The sequence below is a fragment of the Medicago sativa genome, chromosome 6, assembly GCF_051527215.1.
Source record: "Medicago sativa cultivar Bolivia chromosome 6, Bolivia_mono, whole genome shotgun sequence".
NCBI classification, from domain to species: Eukaryota; Viridiplantae; Streptophyta; class Magnoliopsida; order Fabales; family Fabaceae; genus Medicago; species Medicago sativa.
Window position 1 is genome coordinate 7,442,853 of NC_140754.1, and position 7,131 is coordinate 7,449,983.

Sequence of the window (7,131 nt, forward strand, 5' to 3'; positions counted from 1 at the left end):
AGGGTGTATACATCTTAAAGTAAAGAGTAACAAAAGAGAGAAATAAAGTAGTATGATAGATGTAATATGTTGATGATATGATAGATATTCCAATATCATTGTTGAAATAAAAATTTCATAATGGAGAGGCACGTTTAGGTAGTAGTATAGGATTAAAATAAGGGTCATGAATATCGCAAGAGGGAGGATATGCTATTAATTTTACCTGAAACAGAAGTGCGGTTCAATCTTTGGCTGTCCAACAAAATAAATGCCATTATAAGGCCCCCTCATTTATTGATTGATCCCTTTGTCTTCTGGGTGTTGAGTGAGAATTAAGATCCTCTCCATTTTTTAATCTTTCAATTTTTTCTATTTGAAATGATAAAGATATAAAAAAAAATTGAAAATAATTAAGAGTACTGAGACCCACTTAGTGGTAGGATATACTACATACACCCTCCGGTCATTAATATAAGCAAAAATCCACTTTTTAGGTTCATTCAATTAATGATGTATGTAGTCTATAATAAAGACTACATACATCATTAATTGAATGAACCTAAAAAGTGGATTTTTGCTTATATTAGTGACCGGAGGGTGTACTTTTTTTGTATCTATCTCTCATCAAATGACATTATCAATTTATTTTTAGCAAATGAAAAGGATCTTAACTCATTGAGTGAGTACCTTTGCTTTTGGAAAAATACATATATTTCATCTCTCTTTTTTATAGGATTATTTTACAAAAATCTTGAATCCCTTATCCCTTACTCCTAAAAGTTATTACGTTGCAACAAGTTAACCCTAAAGATTTGGAGCCAAATTAGCAATAATTAATGCTAATGAGTTAACCCTAAATAATTTTGGCTCCAAAGTATTTGACTGTTTGAAATTCAAAAATCAGACCTAAATGTTTGTGCGGTTGCTTCCTCCTATTTTTGTAAAATGAAGTGCAATTAATTACGTCTGTTGATAAACCACATGAAAACTTCACATCTCCCCACTCAGCCCATCTTTTTGTTTTCCCATGTAGGTGCACCGAATGCTTCCCAAGTTTATCCCTATTTTCTAGCGTAATTTATGTAAATTGCAACCAATTAATAGGAACGACTACCACATCTAATTGGAAACATGTAGTTCAACTCCACACAGGTGAAGAAGCACGCTGCATATCTCTTCTCTAAGTCACCTTGGTCTCTTTTACCCTTGAACACAACAGTTTCACCCAAGTTTCTAAACCCTCATCATCTCCACTTTTGGCCACCGTCATCTGAAGATTGTCAACATAGGTATGTAATTTGTTCTTTCTCAATTTCTCATTTTCTTTCTAAATTTGACATCGATTTTGATTGACGATTTCATTTGCAATTTGACTGACAATTCCATCTGTTATACCCTAATTTTGGACCTAAAAATACTTGTCCAATTCTTCTTTTCTTGCATTATAAGTCATCTGATATGGCTCTGTTCAATTGCATCTTTCTCTGCGTTTTATTTCAATATTATTTGCAAAATTCATATAAAAGGGTATTTTAGTCATATCCTGAATTCAACTCATTTTAATCTTTGAAAATTGTTTGGGTCTTTTAAATTGGTTTGTATAAGTCCTTGTTTCAATCTCATGTCAAAATTCACTTCAAAAATATCAGTTAAGTCATTTTTTAGTCAGTTTAGCCCTTAGGGGCATTTTAGTCATTTCCTATGCTAAAATTTCTTTCAGTCTTTTAAAATTTTGTTTGAGTCTTTTCAAGTAGTTTGAATAAGTCTTTGTTTCATTCTATGTCAAAACCCTTTCCAAAAATTGCATTTGAAGTCATTTTTAGTCAGTTTTGCCCCTAGGGGCATTTTAGTCTTTTCATGCGTTAAAACCCTGTTTAAATTCTAAAAATTGTCTCTAAGTCTTTTATTTTGCTTGTATGAATTCTTGCTTTAATCCCTTGTTAAAAAAAATCATTTTAAAATCGCATTTGAGTCGTTTCGAGTCATTTTAGTCCCTAGGGGCGTTTTGGTCATTTCACATAATATTTCTGATTCGTTTTAATCTGCTTTGTTGATTTTAATCGTCCCGCTTTACGTTAATTTTCAATTTACTCTTTCAATTCAATTTTAGTTTTGATTTTCATTTTAGTCCGCGCACTTTCGTTATTTACATTTTAATCCCTTTTAAGTTTGTTAGAGTCCCATGTGTCCAAATGCTATTGGTCCTCAAAAGTTTGTTACAAGTCAAGTGCCACATGTCTCTATCCTATTGGTCCAAGGCTAATGACTTAGTCTATAAATTGGTCAAAGGGTCAATGAATCATTTTCACCAATCATTCTTTACAATTCCACAAAAAATCACAAATAAATTTTCTTTCTTTTCCCTCTTCTCTTCTCTCTCACGTAACTAACTCTTTCCCCATCTCTAACAACTTTTCTCCACCACAAAAACCACCACTCCACCACCATAACTAACTAACTCCACCCTCCAAACCACCACAACAACCTCCTTCTTCCACTACCAATCTTCAAATCCACCACTCCACCACCGTAACCTTTCCCTTCCACCATCATCACCAATATTCATCCACAATCCAATTAGTTTTCTTCTCCATTTTCGTTCAACAACAACAAGCCAAATTGATAGACTCATCTTCACAATCCAAGCACAATTCGATTCAGTTGCATTCCATCATCATCATCATCGAATTTCTTGCTACCGGAACAAGCAGCGGCGAATTCGAATCCAGAATCAAGAAGGAGGACGGAAACAGGTCGTGAAAGAAGGAACACGAAGCTGATTTCAGTCCAATTCAAGGGATCAGAACGAGGATTTCAGCAGCAAGATCCACAACCGATCAAGCTTCGAACGAAGAACGTGAGGTAATCCTTTCCTCTTTCCACATGTTGTTCTACGTTTGGTGCTTCCTCTGTGATCATGTTGTAATTCTCATATGTTGTTGATTCATGTGCAATTTCGTTTGAATCTCCATTCTTTGCGTCGGATTTAAGCTTTGGCGTGTTTATTGTTGCGTTCTTTCTTGTTGGTGCGTGTATTTGTTCCTGCTTATGCTGCGTGTTTAAAAACGAAAAACGATTGATAGAAGAAAAGAGAGTGAACGTTTAAGAAAGGGGAGGAACTCGAAATCTGGAGCCAACCGAAAAGGTTGACTCGTTTTTAATTGCAAAAACGATTTTAGGATAGAATCATGATTCCAGATCCAAAGCTAGGTGAATCTTTTGTGTTTAATGTTTTTTCTCAAGGAAATATGACGGAAAGGATGTGATTCGATGCATGAGTGTGTTATGTTTCAAGTGTTGTGCTAAAAAAATGAAGGAGGAAGTAGATGAATATGAGAGAATGGAAAGAATGGAACGATGGGGGAAGAAGAAGAAGCTCTTTCACGTTTTAACTTATGGCTAACCCATGAACCATGATCCTAACCCATAAGCCCGATCCATAACCCTACCCGTTTCTGCATTTTGGATTTGGGCTTGGGCCTGCTTGACTTTGTTTTCAATTGCCAGTTTACTTTTGTGCTATTTTCACCCCGCAAATTGATTTTTTTACACCCTGGTGCACTCAAAATTGCTTTAAAAAATTCCTAGAAAATTTTCCTAGTGCTTTTCTTAATATTTTTGTTGATTCTTGGTGGTTGTTACCTGTTAATGTTGGCTAGAAAAATATTGGTGAAAATGTTGTTTTCTTGATTAGTTTAGTGCTTTTAATTTTGTTAAAGCCTTGTTAAAACCTCCAAAAAATTGTGAACTCTCTTGCAATTATTTTTTATGCTTGAAATTGGTTTCTCATGATATTTTGGTATGTTGAAAATTGATAAGAATATATAGGGAGACTTCTTGTGGCTTTGTGTCACTTTTTGATAATTTCTTATGAAAATTTTGCATATTCTTGATCCCAAAGTCTTGCTATGGTATATTGGTCCTTGGTATGAGAGTTTGCAATGCGTATGCCCCTGATTTAGAGTCGCTCTTTACTGTTTTGGAGTGTGATTTGTTAGTACCTTGTGTTATAAGTCATGTAAATAATTGTTTGTGGAAATAAAGTGTAAAATATGCTTAAATGTGTCATAATTCTTGGTGTAATATTGTCTTATAATTTTCGTGTCATAGCTGAAGTGAAACTCTTTGAAGATTGTCATGGCATGAAAATTATAGGCCTTATGATTGTGGGAATTTTATGACAAAGTTTAGGCATATTTTACCACTTTTGTGTGCTAGGATTTCTACCTTTTTTGTCAAGTTTCATTACTTCCCTATGCTATTTCACTTGCATCCATTTCAATCCTTATTATTCCTTGTGTTACTAACCCTTTCATTTCATGTCTCATATTCTTCATAAGCGTTCACACTTCATCTTCCTCTCCATCCCATTTCTTGCGCTTTAAGTTTTCAATTTCATGCAAAAATTAGAATGTAAAGATTTAGGAGTTCTTGTAATATGTTACTTCCATGATTTTAATTTCTTGGCAAAGAGGCCATAGAATGTACCTAGGGTATGATGTAAAGGACAATGGACTCTAATAATGTACACCGACACAAACACCGACACATGCACACACATCACTATATAGCTAGAATATGCATGTTTAGATGTATGTTTAGGATTGTATGTTTAGATGTATGTTTAGGTTTTACACTTAGAAAAATCATTTTCCAAAAAATATGAACAAACTTCACTCAAACCATTTTCCAAATAAACCTTGGGACCCAAAGTCCCATTGTATTTTCTTTTTCATTTTCTTAATCAAATTTCAATGAAAATAATCATGTTTAGACCACATTTTGCAAATGACTAATTCCACCTCACAATTTCATAATCTCATGCCCTTGAGGCCTCTCCTTCTATTCTTCAAAATCCCATTTTCAAACTTAAAATCAACCAACAAAAACAAAAACATTTTTGGAAGAGAACTACGGTGGATTTGATCCCTTAAACGGGTACGTAGGCAAGGAACAAAATTCCTTCAATTCAACTAAAATAAAAATCCAAAAACATTCTTCTCCCTCCAATTCTTCACTTAGAAACTCTTAGGTTTAAATAAATATTTTCAAAATAGCATTTAAAAATAAAGCGCGCGCGTAGAAATTAAAGACGGTTCCTATAGGATACTATAGTCGTTATGGGTGCCTAACACCTTCCCATAGCGAAAACAACTCCCGGACCTCGATTCTCAAGGGTTTTGCTTACTTTTTCCCTTCCCAAGAAAAAATAAGATATCACCGGTTAAAAAGGTTCAAACGTAATCAATGTTTGACACCCGAAAAACCAAGATAAAACACCATCGTTAATTATACTATTCCAATTCAATTTTGATTTCAGCTTTTGATTCATTTCTACTTTAGGTTTTAGACTGCATCTCTATTAGTCTCTTTTGTTTTCATTCTCTTGAAGTTGATTCACATAATTTTTTGTGTGCCCTTCTCTGTTCATGTCAATCACTGATTTATTTCTTCAATTTTTATAGCTTTTATAATCCGCTTTTGTTCTTATTTCCTTCCTCTATTTTTTCTCTCTTTGACAACCGAAGTGGAAAAGATTAATGTGTGCCATGCTCAATTGAATTTGTTCATTTTCTAAGTAAATCATTTTCCCACATATCTTCTTCAGCTCCACGCTTCTCATTTGCTTCTTCATGTCAACTTGATTGTTCTCCTCTATCTTAGAAGCATGATCTTAAAACAGTCATTTATCTCCTCTATTTTATTTTTCACGATGCTTATGGGTTTTGCATTATGTCTATTTATCATTTATTTTTGCACTGTTTTCAACTTACTTTGCAATCCAATTTGTAGTCTGAACCTTTGAAATTAAAGGCTTCCTGTAGAGGTTACATATTTCAGTTTAATTGTTTTTGCCTCCTGTTTGAGATTCCCATTATTTTCTTTGTTCACTTTCAATCTATAAAAATCCTTTATTTTACTTTTGCTAAACTCCATTTTAATTGTTAGTGTTGGTTATCAACCATTGCTTGCCGGTTGTGAAAAGATATTTCTTATGTCTTTATTTGTATGTAAAACCATGCAGATTAGTCCCTTTATTGTATGTACATATATGCTTGCAGTAGGTCTGGTGTAAATGTTCATAATCTTGGAGTTTACTTGGTAGTGTATTTTTTTTTTTTGAGCAAACTTGCTTGGTCGTGTATGACATCCTCATATGTAACAAATGATTTAGTCTCTTCATTTGTTTTTTCTGTTTTCATATGGTGTTTGCTTATATTGATTTTTTTTTATTTGATTGCATGATGATATACATGAAGCACAAGATGATAGGTATGAAGACTGTAGCTAAATGTTGGAATAGAAAAGAAAAGAAGACTGAGTTTTGATCAAGTAAAAGAGCCTTGGAAAAGAGCTTTTAAGTTTGACAACAAGCTAGAGCAAGCATTCTGTTCTTTAAGAAAAAAATACAAAGAGCAAGCATGATAGGAGTGACTCTGGTGTTCTAAAGTCCAATTTCGATGTTCTTAAGTTTGAGTATAATAATATCAATCACTTTGATTGCATAAACAAATAACCAACCTAAATTCCATTACCTCAGTTATGTGAATAATCTTACTTTTTTTTTTTTTTTTTTGCCTTTGTGGGCTGCAACTTAGAGAGTTAAGAGAATTGAAAGCAGTGGGTTGATTTTCATATATTTTTTCTTAACAATTTCTATGAATCTACTTTTTAAAATAGTAATAGAAATGCACATTATTTCCTAAAAAAGCTAAGGCACATTATTTGAAGGATAAATTTATTGTATTTTTTTTTCTTTCATAAATTTATAGTTTTTACTTATAGTTTATTATAATTTTACTTCAGTTATGTGGAAAAAAAAAGTAACAAGTTATGGATGTGATAATCTTTAACTTATATTACTGCGGTAATATGTTACACATGTTGACTGGAATAATGAATTAAATGATCGGATTGAATTTGAAGCTAGAGTTCTCATAGAAAAAGTATTGACGTTTGTGTTCCAACTGTATATAGGAGTCTATTGGTCATAATTCAAGATAGGAAACAAACTAATGCAGGGATTATGGATCGATACATATATCATTGACATTTGCAATTGCATTGTTTTGCATCTCATTATAGTTAATCACATTCGACAAATAGAACTAACGATTCAAACTCCATAAGGCTAAATATGACTTAGAT

The 7,131-nt window shown here is 33.0% G+C and overlaps 1 long non-coding RNA gene across 1 annotated transcript; it reads left to right on the forward strand.

Moving 5' to 3' along the window:
* Nucleotides 1-934: 934 nt before the first annotated feature.
* Nucleotides 935-6,534, forward strand: LOC146912468 (uncharacterized). Its single transcript, XR_015016504.1, has 2 exons — nt 935-1,271; nt 6,243-6,534. It is a non-coding gene; the product is annotated as an uncharacterized LOC146912468 (long non-coding RNA).
* The last annotated feature ends 597 nt before the right edge of the window (nt 6,535-7,131 follow it).